General features: G+C 60.5%; 12 non-coding genes and 1 pseudogene across 12 annotated transcripts; all 13 read right to left on the minus strand.

Moving 5' to 3' along the window:
• Positions 1 to 4,257: 4,257 nt before the first annotated feature.
• Positions 4,258 to 4,448, minus strand: LOC148807781 (U2 spliceosomal RNA). The gene has a single exon (XR_016088740.1). It is a non-coding gene; the product is annotated as a U2 spliceosomal RNA (small nuclear RNA).
• Positions 4,449 to 5,239: 791 nt separating this feature from the next.
• LOC148807782 (U2 spliceosomal RNA) lies at positions 5,240 to 5,430 on the minus strand. Its single transcript, XR_016088741.1, has one exon. It is a non-coding gene; the product is annotated as a U2 spliceosomal RNA (small nuclear RNA).
• A 785-nt stretch (positions 5,431 to 6,215) lies between these two features.
• LOC148807783 (U2 spliceosomal RNA) lies at positions 6,216 to 6,406 on the minus strand. The gene has a single exon (XR_016088742.1). It is a non-coding gene; the product is annotated as a U2 spliceosomal RNA (small nuclear RNA).
• A 787-nt stretch (positions 6,407 to 7,193) lies between these two features.
• On the minus strand, positions 7,194 to 7,384 carry LOC148807784 (U2 spliceosomal RNA). The gene has a single exon (XR_016088743.1). It is a non-coding gene; the product is annotated as a U2 spliceosomal RNA (small nuclear RNA).
• Positions 7,385 to 8,183: 799 nt separating this feature from the next.
• Positions 8,184 to 8,374, minus strand: LOC148807785 (U2 spliceosomal RNA). Its single transcript, XR_016088745.1, has one exon. It is a non-coding gene; the product is annotated as a U2 spliceosomal RNA (small nuclear RNA).
• A 783-nt stretch (positions 8,375 to 9,157) lies between these two features.
• On the minus strand, positions 9,158 to 9,348 carry LOC148807786 (U2 spliceosomal RNA). The gene has a single exon (XR_016088746.1). It is a non-coding gene; the product is annotated as a U2 spliceosomal RNA (small nuclear RNA).
• Positions 9,349 to 10,133: 785 nt separating this feature from the next.
• LOC148807787 (U2 spliceosomal RNA) lies at positions 10,134 to 10,324 on the minus strand. The gene has a single exon (XR_016088747.1). It is a non-coding gene; the product is annotated as a U2 spliceosomal RNA (small nuclear RNA).
• A 787-nt stretch (positions 10,325 to 11,111) lies between these two features.
• On the minus strand, positions 11,112 to 11,302 carry LOC148807788 (U2 spliceosomal RNA). Its single transcript, XR_016088748.1, has one exon. It is a non-coding gene; the product is annotated as a U2 spliceosomal RNA (small nuclear RNA).
• Positions 11,303 to 12,093: 791 nt separating this feature from the next.
• Positions 12,094 to 12,284, minus strand: LOC148807789 (U2 spliceosomal RNA). The gene has a single exon (XR_016088749.1). It is a non-coding gene; the product is annotated as a U2 spliceosomal RNA (small nuclear RNA).
• A 787-nt stretch (positions 12,285 to 13,071) lies between these two features.
• On the minus strand, positions 13,072 to 13,262 carry LOC148807790 (U2 spliceosomal RNA). Its single transcript, XR_016088751.1, has one exon. It is a non-coding gene; the product is annotated as a U2 spliceosomal RNA (small nuclear RNA).
• Positions 13,263 to 14,049: 787 nt separating this feature from the next.
• LOC148807791 (U2 spliceosomal RNA) lies at positions 14,050 to 14,241 on the minus strand. The gene has a single exon (XR_016088822.1). It is a non-coding gene; the product is annotated as a U2 spliceosomal RNA (small nuclear RNA).
• Positions 14,242 to 17,277: 3,036 nt separating this feature from the next.
• Positions 17,278 to 17,468, minus strand: LOC148807792 (U2 spliceosomal RNA). Its single transcript, XR_016088752.1, has one exon. It is a non-coding gene; the product is annotated as a U2 spliceosomal RNA (small nuclear RNA).
• A 797-nt stretch (positions 17,469 to 18,265) lies between these two features.
• LOC148807793 (U2 spliceosomal RNA) lies at positions 18,266 to 18,470 on the minus strand (annotated as a pseudogene).
• Positions 18,471 to 22,456: the final 3,986 nt, after the last annotated feature.

A 22,456-nucleotide genomic window follows, 5' to 3' on the forward strand; every position in this document is an offset into this window, starting at 1 on the left:
ATCACGATCCAGCACCTCGTTGAATACCTGCACCAAGAGCGGCTCCAGCTGGTCAAAAAAGGTGAGGTAAAACTCGGTCGGTAGACCGTCTATGCCAGGGACAGTGCCCTTCTTCATCCCCATCAGGGCAGATCGGATCTCTGCCCCTGACACTGCCCCGCCCAGAGCAGCGGGGTCGTCTACCGCCGGCTCCACTCCGTCCAGGAGCCTGCTCCTGATACCGGCGTCGGTCTCCTTCTCAGCAAACAGGGTGCTGTAATATTCTGTGGCACACTCCAACATCCCGGGTATGGAAGTGGCTACAGACCCGTCCGTCCTCCGAACGCCGTCAAAGAAGCCTCGCTCTTGTTGCCTCCTCACGGCGCCGAAGAACTGGGACGAGCAGCTTTCGTCATTCTCCCTCCAGACTCCACGGAGCCTGAAAAGAAAGTCCTTAGCCCACTGCAGCCACTTACCCCTAAGCAGGCTCTTGATGTGGGCGATCTTCTCCCCCTCGTAAGCGCCCCCTTGGTTCAGCTGCGCATACAGTGCCTCGAGCTCCTCCTGGAGCTTGGTGCACTGGCGGTCCTCCAAGCTGCGGCGGATCCTGCAGTACTTCTTCGTCACCACCGCGATGGTGCGCTTACAGGACTCCCACCAGTGCACCGCCGAACTGAAGGCGTCCCTCCTCTCCGCACATGCCCTCAGCACTGTAGCGATCTTCCTCTGGTATCTCGCCTCCTGCAGGACTTGCCTGTTCAGCTTCCAGTATCCGGCCTGGAAACGAGGGTCCTCAACACCAAAGGAAGCCGTCAGCATGTGATGGTCGGAAAACCAAGTAGGGGTCGCTTGCCTGCTTAGGGTCGTCCAGTTCGCCGAAGTGAAGACATAATCCAGCCGCCTGAAGGTCCCCCTTCCGTTGTCCCAGGTGTGATGTGCGACATTCTGAAATCCGTCCCGCAGGCCAAAATCTGCAATCAGAGACCGTAACCCATGGGCACCCTCACCTTGTGAGTCCCCCAGGTCGATGTTAAAATCCCCGCCGATGATCAGCTCTCTGTTTGTGTACAGCAGGGGCTCCAGATCTTTCAGGAAGGAGCCCTGCTGCCGCCGGTCCGCCGGGACATACACACCGATCAGCCGGGTCCGCACCCCGTGCCGGGTCCCGTCGACCACCAGCAGGCGCCCGGGGACCACAGAGCTGACCACCTGTGCCGCAAACCCTGGGGAACCACACAGGATGCCCACGCCAGAGGAGTTCACCCCCCCAACGCTCCACCACGAGGGCCCCTTTGTCCACTCCTTCTGGTAAGCGAGCACATCGTCGTGGTCTTTCAGATGGGTCTCCTGCAAAAAGCAAATATCCAAAAGCCTTTGGGACAAATATCGGAAAACTCCAGCTCGTTTCTCCCGGTTCCGCAGACCCCTCACATTAGCCGTGGCCACTGTGAAGGTCATGGCTGCTCCGGGGGGCTGTCACTCTCCATACCGTCGCTGGAGCTAGAGCTGAGTGGATGCTCTGCCCCTGCTGCACTGACCGAACTGTCGGTGTCTGTCCCCTCGATGTAGGTGACCGAAGGGACTGGGCTCACGCCCACCTCCATGTCAGAGACGGGGTCGGGCCCGGGATCGAGAACAAATCCGGGGCTGGGACCGAGGCCGGGGTCGGGGCCCCGGTCAGGGTGGGGGTCGGGGTCGGGGTCGGGGGGAGGGGGGTCGGGAGAGGGGTTGGGGCTGGAGCCCGGGTCAGGGTCAGGCCGGCGCGAGTACTCGCGGTCCGGGGTGTCGACCTGGCACGTCACCACAGGGCTCCCCTCACCTGAAAGGCACTGCGCCACAGAGAAGGGGCCCCGTGCCATGATTCTGTCTCCCTGCCCAGGGGGGAGGGAGCCTGCGGTGTCCCCCAGCTCCTGGCCGTCCTGCGTTGACGCTGGCGCTGCCCCCTCCTCCATCTCCTCCTGGTCTGCCATCACCTCCCGGTCTGCCATCACCTCCTGCTCTGGCGCCGTCACCAGAGCTGCTACCGTCTCCGGGACGAACTCCGCCTCCCCGTAGTACTCCCTGGATGTCTTCTTCTTCTTGTCGCCCGTCTCCATCTGTCCCTTGCCAGCCTGCGACCGCTTCCTAGGCTTCTTCCTCAACACGGGCATGTGGTGCATCTCCTCCTCCTCCTCACCTGCCCCCCGCGCTGCGGTTGGTCCTGCGTCTGCTCGGGCGGGGGGGGCCTTCACCACATCCGCCCAGCTCCCGACCACCCCGTCTTCGACCCGAGATGGTCCCTCCTGCGGATCGTCGCCGTCCTCCTCATGCTGCCTCCCCTTCCCCTTCCCTTTCCGTCTCGGCCGCACCACCACCGTCCATCCGGCATCCTTCCCGGCTCCCCCAGGGACCGCTCCACCACCATCCTGATGTTCGTCCTCGGTGTCCCCAGCCTCACTGCCGTCCGACTCCGTTTCTCCCACCGCCAGGCCGGATCCGTCATGGACAGCTCTGGCATACTCGGCGTTCCTAAGGAGGCAGTTGCGATACAAATGGCCAGTGTTGCCACACAAGGAACACTCTTTAACGGGGCAGTTCCGGGCCTGATGACCCCGCCGGTGGCACTTCCCACACTCCGCCGCGTTGCACTCGGCCTCCCGGTGCCCGGACTCCCGACACTTCCGACAGAACGGCGGCTGATTCCCGTAGAACAAGTACCCCCTACCTGGACCAATGGCGAAAGTGGCAGGCGGGTGGGCGAAACCGTCCTTACTTCTGTCGTCTGGCCTCAGCTCAACGTGATACTGCCTCTTCCCGGTCCAGACCTTATAGGGGTCCATGATGATACGAGGGGGGTCCAACACGTTGACGTAACGACGGAGGAAGGTCGTGACGTCACTATCGGGAACAAAGGGGTCAAACATGTGCAGAATCACTGACCTTTCATTGTTGCTCTGGAGCCCCAGACACACGTAATTCTCCAGCCTGCCACTTTCCTTAGCCTTCATGATCTTCTCGGAAGCACTGCGATGTCCTTTCTCCTCCACGAACGAGAGATCCATATAGCGCTGCGCCCGATTCCCCTGCAAGCACTTGATATCCGCCACGTCCAAACCCAGGATCCCAAAAAGGATCTCCTCTTCGAAGACGTCCCTCCCCGGCATCTCTCCATCCGGCTTCCAGATGAAGCGGATGGTCTTCCGGATCTTGGGACCCTCCTCAGCCGTCCTCGCCGCCCCGGGATCCGCAGCCATCGTTCCGCAGCCTTTGCGGCTGCCGAAGCAGCCTTCTCACCAAAACCGAAGTCTTCTGGTGTCCAAGCGTCCAATCCAGGAAACGAAAATCCGAAGCGCAGTCCAAGCCAATCCAAAGTCCAAATCCGGCAAATCCAGCAGCGTAGTCTCCTCCAGGCGGTGTCCTCTCCGGTCTTCTCTCCCCGGTCTTTTGGTGTTACCTCAGCCGCGGGCCTGCCACGTACTAAGGATCGCAGCCAAAAGGCCGAGAAGCGATGCCCGACGCCGGCCTTGGGCGGGCGCGCGGGCGTCCGGCTGGCGCGCAGCGGCGCAGGCCGACGCCTCTGGAGCCCGGTCCGCACGCGGCTGCCGGCCGCCCGGACTCCGCTCTCCCCCTCTCTTGCCTGCCTGCTTGCTCGCCTGCCTGCCCGCCAGTCCCGGGCGGGGGCCCTGCTCTTTGATCTCCTGTCAACGGCCCGACAACGACCGCAGCCGCGGGGGGCGCCAGCCGGCCGGCCTCCTTAGCTTAGGCCCCTCCCACCAGCAGCAGCCGTGCCGAGTGAGCTGCAAGCGAAAGCGGACCGTCGGCACCTGCGGGCAGAGGCAAGGGGCAGCGCTCTCTCGGGAGGGACGGGGACACACACACACCTGCCTGCCTGCCGAAAAAAAGAAAGAAAAGGTGTATATACTAAGTTTTTTGGAGGGAAAACGGCCGGCTGTCGAAAGGGGCCCGCCTGCAAGGACGGGGACACACACACACACACACACACACACACACACACACACACACACACACACACACACAAGCCACGCCTGCCTCCCTGGAAAAAGGAGGAAAAAACTAAGTTTTTTGGAGGGAAAACGCACGGGAGCCGAAAAGGGGGCCGGCCTGCTTGCCGAGAGAGTCGAGGCGCGGGAAAGTGCACGGAGGGAGCACGGGAACGGGGAGGGGGAGAGAGAGAGACACAGAGACACACAGATGGACGAGAGACGAGACCGGAGAGGAAGGAGCTCCGGTCCACCTCGCTTGCTTGCTAGCTACGTCTGTCTTTTCACCGCTGAGAGAAGGTAGTGCACCGTTCCCGGAGGCGCTGCAATACCGGGCCGATGCGTGGAGAGGACGGAGCAAGCTCCTGATCCAGCTCCCTGTTCCAAAAATCCGTTTAATATGTGGTCCCCCGATGGGGGACGTATCAGATATTAAACTGATAAGAACAGATACTACACTTGATCTTAGCCAAAAGGCCGAGAAGCGATGCCCGACGCCGGCCTTGGGCGGGCGCGCGGGCGTCCGGCTGGCGCGCAGCGGCGCAGGCCGACGCCTCTGGAGCCCGGTCCGCACGCGGCTGCCGGCCGCCCGGACTCCGCTCTCCCCCTCTCTTGCCTGCCTGCTTGCTCGCCTGCCTGCCCGCCAGTCCCGGGCGGGGGCCCTGCTCTTTGATCTCCTGTCAACGGCCCGACAACGACCGCAGCCGCGGGGGGCGCCAGCCGGCCGGCCTCCTTAGCTTAGGCCCCTCCCACCAGCAGCAGCCGTGCCGAGTGAGCTGCAAGCGAAAGCGGACCGTCGGCACCTGCGGGCAGAGGCAAGGGGCAGCGCTCTCTCGGGAGGGACGGGGACACACACACACCTGCCTGCCTGCCGAAAAAAAGAAAGAAAAGGTGTATATACTAAGTTTTTTGGAGGGAAAACGGCCGGCTGTCGAAAGGGGCCCGCCTGCAAGGACGGGGACACACACACACACACACACACACACACACACACACACACACACACACACACACACACAAGCCACGCCTGCCTCCCTGGAAAAAGGAGGAAAAAACTAAGTTTTTTGGAGGGAAAACGCACGGGAGCCGAAAAGGGGGCCGGCCTGCTTGCCGAGAGAGTCGAGGCGCGGGAAAGTGCACGGAGGGAGCACGGGAACGGGGAGGGGGAGAGAGAGAGACACAGAGACACACAGATGGACGAGAGACGAGACCGGAGAGGAAGGAGCTCCGGTCCACCTCGCTTGCTTGCTAGCTACGTCTGTCTTTTCACCGCTGAGAGAAGGTAGTGCACCGTTCCCGGAGGCGCTGCAATACCGGGCCGATGCGTGGAGAGGACGGAGCAAGCTCCTGATCCAGCTCCCTGTTCCAAAAATCCGTTTAATATGTGGTCCCCCGATGGGGGACGTATCAGATATTAAACTGATAAGAACAGATACTACACTTGATCTTAGCCAAAAGGCCGAGAAGCGATGCCCGACGCCGGCCTTGGGCGGGCGCGCGGGCGTCCGGCTGGCGCGCAGCGGCGCAGGCCGACGCCTCTGGAGCCCGGTCCGCACGCGGCTGCCGGCCGCCCGGACTCCGCTCTCCCCCTCTCTTGCCTGCCTGCTTGCTCGCCTGCCTGCCCGCCAGTCCCGGGCGGGGGCCCTGCTCTTTGATCTCCTGTCAACGGCCCGACAACGACCGCAGCCGCGGGGGGCGCCAGCCGGCCGGCCTCCTTAGCTTAGGCCCCTCCCACCAGCAGCAGCCGTGCCGAGTGAGCTGCAAGCGAAAGCGGACCGTCGGCACCTGCGGGCAGAGGCAAGGGGCAGCGCTCTCTCGGGAGGGACGGGGACACACACACACCTGCCTGCCTGCCGAAAAAAAGAAAGAAAAGGTGTATATACTAAGTTTTTTGGAGGGAAAACGGCCGGCTGTCGAAAGGGGCCCGCCTGCAAGGACGGGGACACACACACACACACACACACACACACACACACACACACACACACACACACAAGCCACGCCTGCCTCCCTGGAAAAAGGAGGAAAAAACTAAGTTTTTTGGAGGGAAAACGCACGGGAGCCGAAAAGGGGGCCGGCCTGCTTGCCGAGAGAGTCGAGGCGCGGGAAAGTGCACGGAGGGAGCACGGGAACGGGGAGGGGGAGAGAGAGAGACACAGAGACACACAGATGGACGAGAGACGAGACCGGAGAGGAAGGAGCTCCGGTCCACCTCGCTTGCTTGCTAGCTACGTCTGTCTTTTCACCGCTGAGAGAAGGTAGTGCACCGTTCCCGGAGGCGCTGCAATACCGGGCCGATGCGTGGAGAGGACGGAGCAAGCTCCTGATCCAGCTCCCTGTTCCAAAAATCCGTTTAATATGTGGTCCCCCGATGGGGGACGTATCAGATATTAAACTGATAAGAACAGATACTACACTTGATCTTAGCCAAAAGGCCGAGAAGCGATGCCCGACGCCGGCCTTGGGCGGGCGCGCGGGCGTCCGGCTGGCGCGCAGCGGCGCAGGCCGACGCCTCTGGAGCCCGGTCCGCACGCGGCTGCCGGCCGCCCGGACTCCGCTCTCCCCCTCTCTTGCCTGCCTGCTTGCTCGCCTGCCTGCCCGCCAGTCCCGGGCGGGGGCCCTGCTCTTTGATCTCCTGTCAACGGCCCGACAACGACCGCAGCCGCGGGGGGCGCCAGCCGGCCGGCCTCCTTAGCTTAGGCCCCTCCCACCAGCAGCAGCCGTGCCGAGTGAGCTGCAAGCGAAAGCGGACCGTCGGCACCTGCGGGCAGAGGCAAGGGGCAGCGCTCTCTCGGGAGGGACGGGGACACACACACACCTGCCTGCCTGCCGAAAAAAAGAAAGAAAAGGTGTATATACTAAGTTTTTTGGAGGGAAAACGGCCGGCTGTCGAAAGGGGCCCGCCTGCAAGGACGGGGACACACACACACACACACACACACACACACACACACACACACACACACACACACAAGCCACGCCTGCCTCTCTGGAAAAAGGAGGAAAAAACTAAGTTTTTTGGAGGGAAAACGCACGGGAGCCGAAAAGGGGGCCGGCCTGCTTGCCGAGAGAGTCGAGGCGCGGGAAAGTGCACGGAGGGAGCACGGGAACGGGGAGGGGGAGAGAGAGAGACACAGAGACACACAGATGGACGAGAGACGAGACCGGAGAGGAAGGAGCTCCGGTCCACCTCGCTTGCTTGCTAGCTACGTCTGTCTTTTCACCGCTGAGAGAAGGTAGTGCACCGTTCCCGGAGGCGCTGCAATACCGGGCCGATGCGTGGAGAGGACGGAGCAAGCTCCTGATCCAGCTCCCTGTTCCAAAAATCCGTTTAATATGTGGTCCCCCGATGGGGGACGTATCAGATATTAAACTGATAAGAACAGATACTACACTTGATCTTAGCCAAAAGGCCGAGAAGCGATGCCCGACGCCGGCCTTGGGCGGGCGCGCGGGCGTCCGGCTGGCGCGCAGCGGCGCAGGCCGACGCCTCTGGAGCCCGGTCCGCACGCGGCTGCCGGCCGCCCGGACTCCGCTCTCCCCCTCTCTTGCCTGCCTGCTTGCTCGCCTGCCTGCCCGCCAGTCCCGGGCGGGGGCCCTGCTCTTTGATCTCCTGTCAACGGCCCGACAACGACCGCAGCCGCGGGGGGCGCCAGCCGGCCGGCCTCCTTAGCTTAGGCCCCTCCCACCAGCAGCAGCCGTGCCGAGTGAGCTGCAAGCGAAAGCGGACCGTCGGCACCTGCGGGCAGAGGCAAGGGGCAGCGCTCTCTCGGGAGGGACGGGGACACACACACACCTGCCTGCCTGCCGAAAAAAAGAAAGAAAAGGTGTATATACTAAGTTTTTTGGAGGGAAAACGGCCGGCTGTCGAAAGGGGCCCGCCTGCAAGGACGGGGACACACACACACACACACACACACACACACACACACACACACACACACACACACACACACACACACAAGCCACGCCTGCCTCCCTGGAAAAAGGAGGAAAAAACTAAGTTTTTTGGAGGGAAAACGCACGGGAGCCGAAAAGGGGGCCGGCCTGCTTGCCGAGAGAGTCGAGGCGCGGGAAAGTGCACGGAGGGAGCACGGGAACGGGGAGGGGGAGAGAGAGAGACACAGAGACACACAGATGGACGAGAGACGAGACCGGAGAGGAAGGAGCTCCGGTCCACCTCGCTTGCTTGCTAGCTACGTCTGTCTTTTCACCGCTGAGAGAAGGTAGTGCACCGTTCCCGGAGGCGCTGCAATACCGGGCCGATGCGTGGAGAGGACGGAGCAAGCTCCTGATCCAGCTCCCTGTTCCAAAAATCCGTTTAATATGTGGTCCCCCGATGGGGGACGTATCAGATATTAAACTGATAAGAACAGATACTACACTTGATCTTAGCCAAAAGGCCGAGAAGCGATGCCCGACGCCGGCCTTGGGCGGGCGCGCGGGCGTCCGGCTGGCGCGCAGCGGCGCAGGCCGACGCCTCTGGAGCCCGGTCCGCACGCGGCTGCCGGCCGCCCGGACTCCGCTCTCCCCCTCTCTTGCCTGCCTGCTTGCTCGCCTGCCTGCCCGCCAGTCCCGGGCGGGGGCCCTGCTCTTTGATCTCCTGTCAACGGCCCGACAACGACCGCAGCCGCGGGGGGCGCCAGCCGGCCGGCCTCCTTAGCTTAGGCCCCTCCCACAAGCAGCAGCCGTGCCGAGTGAGCTGCAAGCGAAAGCGGACCGTCGGCACCTGCGGGCAGAGGCAAGGGGCAGCGCTCTCTCGGGAGGGACGGGGACACACACACACCTGCCTGCCTGCCGAAAAAAAGAAAGAAAAGGTGTATATACTAAGTTTTTTGGAGGGAAAACGGCCGGCTGTCGAAAGGGGCCCGCCTGCAAGGACGGGGACACACACACACACACACACACACACACACACACACACACACACACACACAAGCCACGCCTGCCTCCCTGGAAAAAGGAGGAAAAAACTAAGTTTTTTGGAGGGAAAACGCACGGGAGCCGAAAAGGGGGCCGGCCTGCTTGCCGAGAGAGTCGAGGCGCGGGAAAGTGCACGGAGGGAGCACGGGAACGGGGAGGGGGAGAGAGAGAGACACAGAGACACACAGATGGACGAGAGACGAGACCGGAGAGGAAGGAGCTCCGGTCCACCTCGCTTGCTTGCTAGCTACGTCTGTCTTTTCACCGCTGAGAGAAGGTAGTGCACCGTTCCCGGAGGCGCTGCAATACCGGGCCGATGCGTGGAGAGGACGGAGCAAGCTCCTGATCCAGCTCCCTGTTCCAAAAATCCGTTTAATATGTGGTCCCCCGATGGGGGACGTATCAGATATTAAACTGATAAGAACAGATACTACACTTGATCTTAGCCAAAAGGCCGAGAAGCGATGCCCGACGCCGGCCTTGGGCGGGCGCGCGGGCGTCCGGCTGGCGCGCAGCGGCGCAGGCCGACGCCTCTGGAGCCCGGTCCGCACGCGGCTGCCGGCCGCCCGGACTCCGCTCTCCCCCTCTCTTGCCTGCCTGCTTGCTCGCCTGCCTGCCCGCCAGTCCCGGGCGGGGGCCCTGCTCTTTGATCTCCTGTCAACGGCCCGACAACGACCGCAGCCGCGGGGGGCGCCAGCCGGCCGGCCTCCTTAGCTTAGGCCCCTCCCACCAGCAGCAGCCGTGCCGAGTGAGCTGCAAGCGAAAGCGGACCGTCGGCACCTGCGGGCAGAGGCAAGGGGCAGCGCTCTCTCGGGAGGGACGGGGACACACACACACCTGCCTGCCTGCCGAAAAAAAGAAAGAAAAGGTGTATATACTAAGTTTTTTGGAGGGAAAACGGCCGGCTGTCGAAAGGGGCCCGCCTGCAAGGACGGGGACACACACACACACACACACACACACACACACACACACACACACACACACACAAGCCACGCCTGCCTCCCTGGAAAAAGGAGGAAAAAACTAAGTTTTTTGGAGGGAAAACGCACGGGAGCCGAAAAGGGGGCCGGCCTGCTTGCCGAGAGAGTCGAGGCGCGGGAAAGTGCACGGAGGGAGCACGGGAACGGGGAGGGGGAGAGAGAGAGACACAGAGACACACAGATGGACGAGAGACGAGACCGGAGAGGAAGGAGCTCCGGTCCACCTCGCTTGCTTGCTAGCTACGTCTGTCTTTTCACCGCTGAGAGAAGGTAGTGCACCGTTCCCGGAGGCGCTGCAATACCGGGCCGATGCGTGGAGAGGACGGAGCAAGCTCCTGATCCAGCTCCCTGTTCCAAAAATCCGTTTAATATGTGGTCCCCCGATGGGGGACGTATCAGATATTAAACTGATAAGAACAGATACTACACTTGATCTTAGCCAAAAGGCCGAGAAGCGATGCCCGACGCCGGCCTTGGGCGGGCGCGCGGGCGTCCGGCTGGCGCGCAGCGGCGCAGGCCGACGCCTCTGGAGCCCGGTCCGCACGCGGCTGCCGGCCGCCCGGACTCCGCTCTCCCCCTCTCTTGCCTGCCTGCTTGCTCGCCTGCCTGCCCGCCAGTCCCGGGCGGGGGCCCTGCTCTTTGATCTCCTGTCAACGGCCCGACAACGACCGCAGCCGCGGGGGGCGCCAGCCGGCCGGCCTCCTTAGCTTAGGCCCCTCCCACCAGCAGCAGCCGTGCCGAGTGAGCTGCAAGCGAAAGCGGACCGTCGGCACCTGCGGGCAGAGGCAAGGGGCAGCGCTCTCTCGGGAGGGACGGGGACACACACACACCTGCCTGCCTGCCGAAAAAAAGAAAGAAAAGGTGTATATACTAAGTTTTTTGGAGGGAAAACGGCCGGCTGTCGAAAGGGGCCCGCCTGCAAGGACGGGGACACACACACACACACACACACACACACACACACACACACACACACACACACACAAGCCACGCCTGCCTCTCTGGAAAAAGGAGGAAAAAACTAAGTTTTTTGGAGGGAAAACGCACGGGAGCCGAAAAGGGGGCCGGCCTGCTTGCCGAGAGAGTCGAGGCGCGGGAAAGTGCACGGAGGGAGCACGGGAACGGGGAGGGGGAGAGAGAGAGACACAGAGACACACAGATGGACGAGAGACGAGACCGGAGAGGAAGGAGCTCCGGTCCACCTCGCTTGCTTGCTAGCTACGTCTGTCTTTTCACCGCTGAGAGAAGGTAGTGCACCGTTCCCGGAGGCGCTGCAATACCGGGCCGATGCGTGGAGAGGACGGAGCAAGCTCCTGATCCAGCTCCCTGTTCCAAAAATCCGTTTAATATGTGGTCCCCCGATGGGGGACGTATCAGATATTAAACTGATAAGAACAGATACTACACTTGATCTTAGCCAAAAGGCCGAGAAGCGATGCCCGACGCCGGCCTTGGGCGGGCGCGCGGGCGTCCGGCTGGCGCGCAGCGGCGCAGGCCGACGCCTCTGGAGCCCGGTCCGCACGCGGCTGCCGGCCGCCCGGACTCCGCTCTCCCCCTCTCTTGCCTGCCTGCTTGCTCGCCTGCCTGCCCGCCAGTCCCGGGCGGGGGCCCTGCTCTTTGATCTCCTGTCAACGGCCCGACAACGACCGCAGCCGCGGGGGGCGCCAGCCGGCCGGCCTCCTTAGCTTAGGCCCCTCCCACCAGCAGCAGCCGTGCCGAGTGAGCTGCAAGCGAAAGCGGACCGTCGGCACCTGCGGGCAGAGGCAAGGGGCAGCGCTCTCTCGGGAGGGACGGGGACACACACACACCTGCCTGCCTGCCGAAAAAAAGAAAGAAAAGGTGTATATACTAAGTTTTTTGGAGGGAAAACGGCCGGCTGTCGAAAGGGGCCCGCCTGCAAGGACGGGGACACACACACACACACACACACACACACACACACACACACACACACACACACACACACAAGCCACGCCTGCCTCCCTGGAAAAAGGAGGAAAAAACTAAGTTTTTTGGAGGGAAAACGCACGGGAGCCGAAAAGGGGGCCGGCCTGCTTGCCGAGAGAGTCGAGGCGCGGGAAAGTGCACGGAGGGAGCACGGGAACGGGGAGGGGGAGAGAGAGAGACACAGAGACACACAGATGGACGAGAGACGAGACCGGAGAGGAAGGAGCTCCGGTCCACCTCGCTTGCTTGCTAGCTACGTCTGTCTTTTCACCGCTGAGAGAAGGTAGTGCACCGTTCCCGGAGGCGCTGCAATACCGGGCCGATGCGTGGAGAGGACGGAGCAAGCTCCTGATCCAGCTCCCTGTTCCAAAAATCCGTTTAATATGTGGTCCCCCGATGGGGGACGTATCAGATATTAAACTGATAAGAACAGATACTACACTTGATCTTAGCCAAAAGGCCGAGAAGCGATGCCCGACGCCGGCCTTGGGCGGGCGCGCGGGCGTCCGGCTGGCGCGCAGCGGCGCAGGCCGACGCCTCTGGAGCCCGGTCCGCACGCGGCTGCCGGCCGCCCGGACTCCGCTCTCCCCCTCTCTTGCCTGCCTGCTTGCTCGCCTGCCTGCCCGCCAGTCCCGGGCGGGGGCCCTGCTCTTTGATCTCCTGTCAACGGCCCGACAACGACCGCAGCCGCGGGGGGCGCCAGCCGGCCGGCCTCCTTAGCTTAGGCCCCTCCCACCAGCAGCAGCCGTGCCGAGTGAGCTGCAAGCGAAAGCGGACCGTCGGCACCTGCGGGCAGAGGCAAGGGGCAGCGCTCTCTCGGGAGGGACGGGGACACACACACACCTGCCTGCCTGCCGAAAAAAAGAAAGAAAAGGTGTATATACTAAGTTTTTTGGAGGGAAAACGGCCGGCTGTCGAAAGGGGCCCGCCTGCAAGGACGGGGACACACACACACACACACACACACACACACACACACACACACACACACACACACAAGCCACGCCTGCCTCTCTGGAAAAAGGAGGAAAAAACTAAGTTTTTTGGAGGGAAAACGCACGGGAGCCGAAAAGGGGGCCGGCCTGCTTGCCGAGAGAGTCGAGGCGCGGGAAAGTGCACGGAGGGAGCACGGGAACGGGGAGGGGGAGAGAGAGAGACACAGAGACACACAGATGGACGAGAGACGAGACCGGAGAGGAAGGAGCTCCGGTCCACCTCGCTTGCTTGCTAGCTACGTCTGTCTTTTCACCGCTGAGAGAAGGTAGTGCACCGTTCCCGGAGGCGCTGCAATACCGGGCCGATGCGTGGAGAGGACGGAGCAAGCTCCTGATCCAGCTCCCTGTTCCAAAAATCCGTTTAATATGTGGTCCCCCGATGGGGGACGTATCAGATATTAAACTGATAAGAACAGATACTACACTTGATCTTAGCCAAAAGGCCGAGAAGCGATGCCCGACGCCGGCCTTGGGCGGGCGCGCGGGCGTCCGGCTGGCGCGCAGCGGCGCAGGCCGACGCCTCTGGAGCCCGGTCCGCACGCGGCTGCCGGCCGCCCGGACTCCGCTCTCCCCCTCTCTTGCCTGCCTGCTTGCTCGCCTGCCTGCCCGCCAGTCCCGGGCGGGGGCCCTGCTCTTTGATCTCCTGTCAACGGCCCGACAACGACCGCAGCCGCGGGGGGCGCCAGCCGGCCGGCCTCCTTAGCTTAGGCCCCTCCCACCAGCAGCAGCCGTGCCGAGTGAGCTGCAAGCGAAAGCGGACCGTCGGCACCTGCGGGCAGAGGCAAGGGGCAGCGCTCTCTCGGGAGGGACGGGGACACACACACACCTGCCTGCCTGCCGAAAAAAAGAAAGAAAAGGTGTATATACTAAGTTTTTTGGAGGGAAAACGGCCGGCTGTCGAAAGGGGCCCGCCTGCAAGGACGGGGACACACACACACACACACACACACACACACACACACACACACACACACACACACAAGCCACGCCTGCCTCCCTGGAAAAAGGAGGAAAAAACTAAGTTTTTTGGAGGGAAAACGCACGGGAGCCGAAAAGGGGGCCGGCCTGCTTGCCGAGAGAGTCGAGGCGCGGGAAAGTGCACGGAGGGAGCACGGGAACGGGGAGGGGGAGAGAGAGAGACACAGAGACACACAGATGGACGAGAGACGAGACCGGAGAGGAAGGAGCTCCGGTCCACCTCGCTTGCTTGCTAGCTACGTCTGTCTTTTCACCGCTGAGAGAAGGTAGTGCACCGTTCCCGGAGGCGCTGCAATACCGGGCCGATGCGTGGAGAGGACGGAGCAAGCTCCTGATCCAGCTCCCTGTTCCAAAAATCCGTTTAATATGTGGTCCCCCGATGGGGGACGTATCAGATATTAAACTGATAAGAACAGATTTTTTTTTTTTTTTTTTTTTTTTTTATTGAAAAACAGTTCATTAAATTCCATTATTTTCCTTTACCTTATTTTCAACCATACTTATAAGCACAAAGTACTGTTTTCTAATAAAACATAGAAGGAAACAAATCACAACCAACTAAATACCTTATTCATATTGACAAACAAGGTCATATCAACCATTAATTCACAAACCCAAATACGCAGCCTTTGTCATCCAACCCTATAGCACAGCACACACGCCTAGGCTAATACAGAATCAGTACATCTGTTAAACATAACATTTCAACCCAAAAGTTCCATCCCATAATCAGCTAACAGAATCTTCAGTAAACTACCAACAAATCCCATTCATATCAACAAAATTGCACAAACAAATCAAATCGCAACCAAACCTATTCCCATCCCATCACATACCCCAAAACCTCCACTCATCTCCATAATCCCGCCCATTATGCAAATTAACCCAGATACCCTTTTTTCCAAACTGTCAGTACAATCCATTTCCGTAACTCTACTATATACATCCAAAAACCCGTCCTAGTGAAACAAATCAAATTTTCCCACTAACCAACCCCAAAACCTCTGTCCTATTTACATTGCCCATCCCTTTTACAAGTATTTCAACAATCAATTTCACATAACATTCAATACAATAACTTCGTTATACTTATACAAATTCACGTCAGTTAATAACAAAAAACAAAAAACACAGCAAACCCAGTATCACAATTCCACATTATTCACGTCCAAACATTCGAAGAAAACCCGCCATATAACCCAAACTCGCCACCTAATTCCCTAATCCCGCCCCTTATGCAAAAAAGAAACCTAACATCTAACGTCTATACCTTAAATCTACATCATCCCTTCCCTTTCTTTTTTCCTTTTTTCCTAACTGTCTGTCCCACCTTAACCTCACCCTTCTCATTCCCTTCCTCCTTCACATCTACAGTCAAGCCTGATACACTTTCACCAGCATCACCATTCACCCAACGAAACTTAAGTCTGTTTGACCCCTCCTCAACACCTGACACATCTCTCTCCGCGCTCCCCAAACCATTCGTCCTACTGTCGATCCCACTATCTCCCTGAAACCGCCCCTCTAACAAAATGCCCGTGTACCCTTCCTTCTCTAAGTCCAGTTCACATGATTTCACAAAGTCAGAATACTGTCTCTCTTCGTCGCTGTCAATAAACCCGTCCGCATACACTACCATGTCCTCAGAGTCATAAATTCCTCCCTGCACATCACTCCCTTCTTTCTCCATGTCTCTTACATTCCTACTCACACAATTTACATTAACACTCTTCTTCACATTCTTTATACAACACTGATAAACATGTCCCGGCTCGTCACACAGATAACACTTTTTCTCTTGCAGGCAATTCCTGGCCACGTGACCTGTCTTCCCACACCGCTTGCAGGACACCAACGTACACTGTGAAGCAAAATGTCCACGTTCCCCGCATACCATACACGCAAGGGGCTGCCCAGGATAAACCAGGTAGCCCCTATGGGTCCCGATCTCGAAGAATGCAGGGGGGTGTATCACCCCCTCCTCGGCCGTCTTCCCCAGTCGCAGTCTCATCAGGTAAGTCCGCTTCCCATTCCATACACCATCAGGATCCAACTGTCTTTTCCCTGCTCCTTGCAAATCCACAAATTGTTGTAGAAATGCCTCAATGTCCTTCTCTGGAACAAATGAATCAAACACATGAACCATCATGACTGTCAGTTCCCCGGCAAACATTGGCTCCACACGAAATAACTTAACCGGATCCTCATCCTTCTTCTCCTGAACCTTTCTCCACACATCGAAGCACAAAGCTTCTGATGCGAGAGTCACTTCGAACACTCCCCGGGCACAATAATCCTGGAGGCAAAAAACGTCCGCCAAGTTAACCCCCAAACATTGAATCAACATAAACTTTTTAAACTTATCTCTATCCCAGCACACAGGTCCGTCGCGGCTCCTCAGTGAAAAAGAAAGGGAGTTCTTCCTCCGCTCCTTCCTCGCCCAGGGATGCCCAGCCATCGTTCCAGCAAAATCCTCAGCGCTCCTTCCGGATCCTCCAGGTAAGCAAAACCGCCGTTGTCCAACACCGACCACCGTCTCAGCAAATCCTCGTCACCACCGCTCCAGTCTTCCAGGCTCCACCATCAGCACTCCGTTCCTTCAGGTCCTTCCGTTCCTCCCCTCGCCTTCCCGACCCCCCGGACTAAGATCTTGGAATTGCGGGCTTGCCGGCTTAAACCTTGATCTTAGCCAAAAGGCCGAGAAGCGATGCCCGACGCCGGCCTTGGGCGGGCGCGCGGGCGTCCGGCTGGCGCGCAGCGGCGCAGGCCGACGCCTCTGGAGCCCGGTCCGCACGCGGCTGCCGGCCGCCCGGACTCCGCTCTCCCCCTCTCTTGCCTGCCTGCTTGCTCGCCTGCCTGCCCGCCAGTCCCGGGCGGGGGCCCTGCTCTTTGATCTCCTGTCAACGGCCCGACAACGACCGCAGCCGCGGGGGGCGCCAGCCGGCCGGCCTCCTTAGCTTAGGCCCCTCCCACAAGCAGCAGCCGTGCCGAGTGAGCTGCAAGCGAAAGCGGACCGTCGGCACCTGCGGGCAGAGGCAAGGGGCAGCGCTCTCTCGGGAGGGACGGGGACACACACACACCTGCCTGCCTGCCGAAAAAAAGAAAGAAAAGGTGTATATACTAAGTTTTTTGGAGGGAAAACGGCCGGCTGTCGAAAGGGGCCCGCCTGCAAGGACGGGGACACACACACACACACACACACACACACACACACACACACACACACACACAAGCCACGCCTGCCTCCCTGGAAAAAGGAGGAAAAAACTAAGTTTTTTGGAGGGAAAACGCACGGGAGCCGAAAAGGGGGCCGGCCTGCTTGCCGAGAGAGTCGAGGCGCGGGAAAGTGCACGGAGGGAGCACGGGAACGGGGAGGGGGAGAGAGAGAGACACAGAGACACACAGATGGACGAGAGACGAGACCGGAGAGGAAGGAGCTCCGGTCCACCTCGCTTGCTTGCTAGCTACGTCTGTCTTTTCACCGCTGAGAGAAGGTAGTGCACCGTTCCCGGAGGCGCTGCAATACCGGGCCGATGCGTGGAGAGGACGGAGCAAGCTCCTGATCCAGCTCCCTGTTCCAAAAATCCGTTTAATATGTGGTCCCCCGATGGGGGACGTATCAGATATTAAACTGATAAGAACAGATACTACACTTGATCTTAGCCAAAAGGCCGAGAAGCGATGCCCGACGCCGGCCTTGGGCGGGCGCGCGGGCGTCCGGCTGGCGCGCAGCGGCGCAGGCCGACGCCTCTGGAGCCCGGTCCGCACGCGGCTGCCGGCCGCCCGGACTCCGCTCTCCCCCTCTCTTGCCTGCCTGCTTGCTCGCCTGCCTGCCCGCCAGTCCCGGGCGGGGGCCCTGCTCTTTGATCTCCTGTCAACGGCCCGACAACGACCGCAGCCGCGGGGGGCGCCAGCCGGCCGGCCTCCTTAGCTTAGGCCCCTCCCACCAGCAGCAGCCGTGCCGAGTGAGCTGCAAGCGAAAGCGGACCGTCGGCACCTGCGGGCAGAGGCAAGGGGCAGCGCTCTCTCGGGAGGGACGGGGACACACACACACCTGCCTGCCTGCCGAAAAAAAGAAAGAAAAGGTGTATATACTAAGTTTTTTGGAGGGAAAACGGCCGGCTGTCGAAAGGGGCCCGCCTGCAAGGACGGGGACACACACACACACACACACACACACACACACACACACACACACACACACACACACACACACACAAGCCACGCCTGCCTCCCTGGAAAAAGGAGGAAAAAACTAAGTTTTTTGGAGGGAAAACGCACGGGAGCCGAAAAGGGGGCCGGCCTGCTTGCCGAGAGAGTCGAGGCGCGGGAAAGTGCACGGAGGGAGCACGGGAACGGGGAGGGGGAGAGAGAGAGACACAGAGACGCACAGATGGACGAGAGACGAGACCGGAGAGGAAGGAGCTCCGGTCCACCTCGCTTGCTTGCTAGCTACGTCTGTCTTTTCACCGCTGAGAGAAGGTAGTGCACCGTTCCCGGAGGCGCTGCAATACCGGGCCGATGCGTGGAGAGGACGGAGCAAGCTCCTGATCCAGCTCCCTGTTCCAAAAATCCGTTTAATATGTGGTCCCCCGATGGGGGACGTATCAGATATTAAACTGATAAGAACAGATTTTTTTTTTTTTTTTTTTTTTTTTTTTTTATATTTTTATTAGAAAAAAGTTCGTTAACAAATCATAAAACAGTCCCACACCAACACCCCCCTAATGTCCCGTGCACAAAGCCTTCCAGCGCTCTTTTGCTGCAGCAAACCCCCATCTGCGAATGTCCCACTGGACCCTCCTGGCCACCTCCTCCTTCACCCTCCGCAGGATCCCAAAAGCAGGCTTCTCCACGCCGTGCTTCACCAGGTCTGTCCGGGCATCCCAGATGAAGGCCTTGACCAGGCTGACCAGTAGCCACAGCAGGAATTTCCGGTTCCGGCCCCGGATGCCGGCGATCCCTTTCAGGACGGACGCTTGCGTGATGGGGGAATCGGGGCTTACCTGTGCAAAGAGGGTCCCGCACGATCTCCACACCCTCTGGGCGAAGGCACACTCCCAGAAGACGTGACCCACCGTCTCTTCGCCCGCGCAGCCGTGTCGCGGGCACAGGCTCTGTCTGGAGAGCCCGTGCGCATGCATGACGGCCCTGACCGTCAGCCGACCCCACACGCAGAGCCAGTTCAGGTCCTTCAGCTTGTTATCCAGCCCCTCCGGCTGGACCCGCTGCCAGATGATCCGGGACACACCCGGGATCGCCGGCCGTTCTTCCGCCTTCACCATCCTGTACATGGTCCTGTGATTCAAACAGTTCGTCCCTTCCTTGATCCCCGGGTGTGCCCGCAGCCACCGCACTGCGTGGCGGTAGTGCAGCGGGAGCCGCTCTGCTTTGGGGGTCGTGTTGGTCCAGACCGTCAGGTGCCGCATGCTCGCCGCCAGCCAGAGACTGACAAACCGGCTGCACAGGTGGGCCGGGTTGTCGTGCAGAACCGTGCACAGGCTCGCTATGAAGGCGCAGTCCAACTTCGCCGGGAAGTCCAAGATCCCCCGACCCCCATCGGCCAGGGGTCTGTACATATCACACCTCTTCACCCGTTCGTAGGTGTGACCCCAGACGAAGTTGAAGATGCTCCTCACCAGATCTCTCCGCTTCCGGACCGGCAGGGGGTACACTACCGCCAGGTGGAGAAGCAGAGGCAGGACTTCCGCCTTCAGTACCAGCGCCTTCCCGATCCAGGTTAGCGATCGTTGCTGCCACAGGCCTAGCTTCCGGTTGACTTTCCGGAACCCGGCCTCCCAGTTGACACCTCCAGGATCTGTGGAGTGAAAGCTCACCCCCAGGATCTTCAGCGGCCCAGTCGTCCGTGACAGACCGCCAAAGTCCCGCGGCTCACTCGGCCAGGTCCCGAAGACCTTCACTAAGCTCTTGGCCCTGTTCAGTCGGGCGCCGGTACCTCTTGAGAAATCCTCGACAATGCTGAGCGCCCTCCCCAGGCCGCCTTCAGAGCCCAGGAAGAGCGTGACGTCGTCTGCATATGCCGCGATCTTCGCCATCTGCCCTCCTCCACCTGGCACCAGGATCCCATCCACTCCCGGATCCCTCCTGAGCTGGTCCAGGAGGATCTCTAGGAAAAGCACATACAGCAGGGGCGAGAGAGGACAGCCCTGTCGCACACCACACCGCACTGGAATATGCCCGCCCAACGCTCCGTTGACGCATACCCGGGATGCTACCCCGTTGTACAAGGTCCGGACCCACCTGACAAACCCGTCCGGCAGACCCTTCCTCTTCAGGAGTGCCCACAGAATCTCGTGATGGACCCGGTCAAAGGCCTTGGTCTGGTCGAGGCTCACCAGCAGGAGCGGCAGGCCTCTATCTTCCACCCACGCGATGACGTCGCGGATCAGCTGCAGGGTCCAGCTGATCTTGCGGCCTGCCACACCACACGTCTGGTCAGCCTGCACCAAGGCCGGCATCACTGTTCTCAGGCGGCCGCCCAGCACCCTGGCCAAGATCTTATAGTCAGTGCACAGGAGCTGGATTGGCCGCCAATTCCCCAGGTCTGCCTTGTCACCTCCCTTATGGACGAGGGAGATGACACCGATCTTCATGGTGGCACCGAGCCCATCACGATCCAGCACCTCGTTGAATACCTGCACCAAGAGCGGCTCCAGCTGGTCAAAAAAGGTGAGGTAAAACTCGGTCGGTAGACCGTCTATGCCAGGGACAGTGCCCTTCCTCATCCCCATCAGGGCAGATCGGATCTCTGCCCCTGACACTGCCCCGCCCAGAGCAGCGGGGTCGTCTACCGCCGGCTCCACTCCGTCCAGGAGCCTGCTCCTGATACCGGCGTCGGTCTCCTTCTCAGCAAACAGGGTGCTGTAATATTCTGTGGCACACTCCAACATCCCGGGTATGGAAGTGGCTACAGACCCGTCCGTCCTCCGAACGCCGTCAAAGAAGCCTCGCTCTTGTTGCCTCCTCACGGCGCCGAAGAACTGGGACGAGCAGCTTTCGTCATTCTCCCTCCAGACTCCACGGAGCCTGAAAAGAAAGTCCTTAGCCCACTGCAGCCACTTACCCCTAAGCAGGCTCTTGATGTGGGCGATCTTCTCCCCCTCGTAAGCGCCCCCTTGGTTCAGCTGCGCATACAGTGCCTCGAGCTCCTCCTGGAGCTTGGTGCACTGGCGGTCCTCCAAACTGCGGCGGATCCTGCAGTACTTCTTCGTCACCACCGCGATGGTGCGCTTACAGGACTCCCACCAGTGCACCGCCGAACTGAAGGCGTCCCTCCTCTCCGCACATGCCCTCAGCACTGTAGCGATCTTCCTCTGGTATCTCGCCTCCTGCAGGACTTGCCTGTTCAGCTTCCAGTATCCGGCCTGGAAACGAGGGTCCTCAACACCAAAGGAAGCCGTCAGCATGTGATGGTCGGAAAACCAAGTAGGGGTCGCTTGCCTGCTTAGGGTCGTCCAGTTCGCCGAAGTGAAGACATAATCCAGCCGCCTGAAGGTCCCCCTTCCGTTGTCCCAGGTGTGATGTGCGACATTCTGAAATCCGTCCCGCAGGCCAAAATCTGCAATCAGAGACCGTAACCCATGGGCACCCTCACCTTGTGAGTCCCCCAGGTCGATGTTAAAATCCCCGCCGATGATCAGCTCTCTGTTTGTGTACAGCAGGGGCTCCAGATCTTTCAGGAAGGAGCCCTGCTGCCGCCGGTCCGCCGGGACATACACACCGATCAGCCGGGTCCGCACCCCGTGCCGGGTCCCGTCGACCACCAGCAGGCGCCCGGGGACCACAGAGCTGACCACCTGTGCCGCAAACCCTGGGGAACCACACAGGATGCCCACGCCAGAGGAGTTCACCCCCCCAACGCTCCACCACGAGGGCCCCTTTGTCCACTCCTTCTGGTAAGCGAGCACATCGTCGTGGTCTTTCAGATGGGTCTCCTGCAAAAAGCAAATATCCAAAAGCCTTTGGGACAAATATCGGAAAACTCCAGCTCGTTTCTCCCGGTTCCGCAGACCCCTCACATTAGCCGTGGCCACTGTGAAGGTCATGGCTGCTCCGGGGGGCTGTCACTCTCCATACCGTCGCTGGAGCTAGAGCTGAGTGGATGCTCTGCCCCTGCTGCACTGACCGAACTGTCGGTGTCTGTCCCCTCGATGTAGGTGACCGAAGGGACTGGGCTCACGCCCACCTCCATGTCAGAGACGGGGTCGGGCCCGGGATCGAGAACAAATCCGGGGCTGGGACCGAGGCCGGGGTCGGGGCCCCGGTCAGGGTGGGGGTCGGGGTCGGGGTCGGGGGGAGGGGGGTCGGGAGAGGGGTTGGGGCTGGAGCCCGGGTCAGGGTCAGGCCGGCGCGAGTACTCGCGGTCCGGGGTGTCGACCTGGCACGTCACCACAGGGCTCCCCTCACCTGAAAGGCACTGCGCCACAGAGAAGGGGCCCCGTGCCATGACTCTGTCTCCCTGCCCAGGGGGGAGGGAGCCTGCGGTGTCCCCCAGCTCCTGGCCGTCCTGCGTTGACGCTGGCGCTGCCCCCTCCTCCATCTCCTCCTGGTCTGCCATCACCTCCCGGTCTGCCATCACCTCCTGCTCTGGCGCCGTCACCAGAGCTGCTACCGTCTCCGGGACGAGCTCCGCCTCCCCGTAGTACTCCCT

Source organism: Atractosteus spatula, unplaced genomic scaffold (assembly GCF_055471065.1).
Source record: "Atractosteus spatula isolate fAtrSpa1 unplaced genomic scaffold, fAtrSpa1.hap1 Scaffold_27, whole genome shotgun sequence".
Lineage (NCBI taxonomy): Eukaryota > Metazoa > Chordata > Actinopteri > Semionotiformes > Lepisosteidae > Atractosteus > Atractosteus spatula.